The sequence below is a fragment of the Octopus bimaculoides genome, chromosome 21 (genome assembly GCF_001194135.2).
Source record: "Octopus bimaculoides isolate UCB-OBI-ISO-001 chromosome 21, ASM119413v2, whole genome shotgun sequence".
Classification (NCBI taxonomy): domain Eukaryota; kingdom Metazoa; phylum Mollusca; class Cephalopoda; order Octopoda; family Octopodidae; genus Octopus; species Octopus bimaculoides.
The window spans coordinates 32,705,037-32,705,763 of record NC_069001.1 but is presented as its reverse complement, the minus strand read 5'-3'; the positions used below and the strand labels follow the sequence as shown (position 1 = coordinate 32,705,763).

Genomic DNA, 727 nt, shown 5'->3' with positions numbered 1-727 from the left:
AATATTCTTCAAACCTCTTCAGAATACTCTGACACAGTGCAGCACAAATTCCGATCTCCATCAATTTCAGTGAATACGCCAGAAATGTAATCTTTTAATTCATTTACTGTTTTAGGATTCTTCTCATAAACCTTGTTCGTTACAACATCCCCCAAAAAGAAATCCATTGGTGTCAGGTCAGGTGAACGCGGTGGCCATTCGATACTGCCCTGTCTTCCAAACCAACGCTGTGGAAAGGCTTGGTTAAGGTAGTCTCGTACTGTCAACGCATTATGTGGAGGTGCTCCATCTTGCTGAGTAATGGTTTCATATTTTTTTATAATTAAGATCTAAACTGTTAATATATGAATGCGAAAGAGATAGTTGAATAACTGTAAACCTACTTTTGGGCCACCCTGTATAGTAATGTTTTTATTAAGCTGGGTCTTGAAGTATATATTGAATTCAAATTTTGGTACAGGGTCAGCAATTCCGAGGGAGAAGCTATATCGATTACATCGACACTAGTGCTCTTCTGTTACTTATTTTATCGACCTCGAAAGAATAAAAAGCGAAGTCGACCTCGGCAGAATTTGAACTCAGAACGTAAAGACGGACGAAATGCTGCTAAGCATTTTGTCTGGCGTCCTAACGATTCTGCCATCTCACCACCTTGTTTGAAGTAAAGATTAACATGAAACTTTTATGGAAAACCTAAATTTAGATTACTTCAAAACACATCACAGAA

General features: G+C 38.1%; 1 protein-coding gene across 1 annotated transcript in view; it reads left to right on the top strand.

Moving 5' to 3' along the window:
- The window catches only part of LOC106882006 (chitin synthase chs-2-like), a 21,701-nt gene that overhangs the window by 1,529 nt on the left and 19,445 nt on the right, over positions 1–727 (top strand). The window lies entirely within an intron of this gene.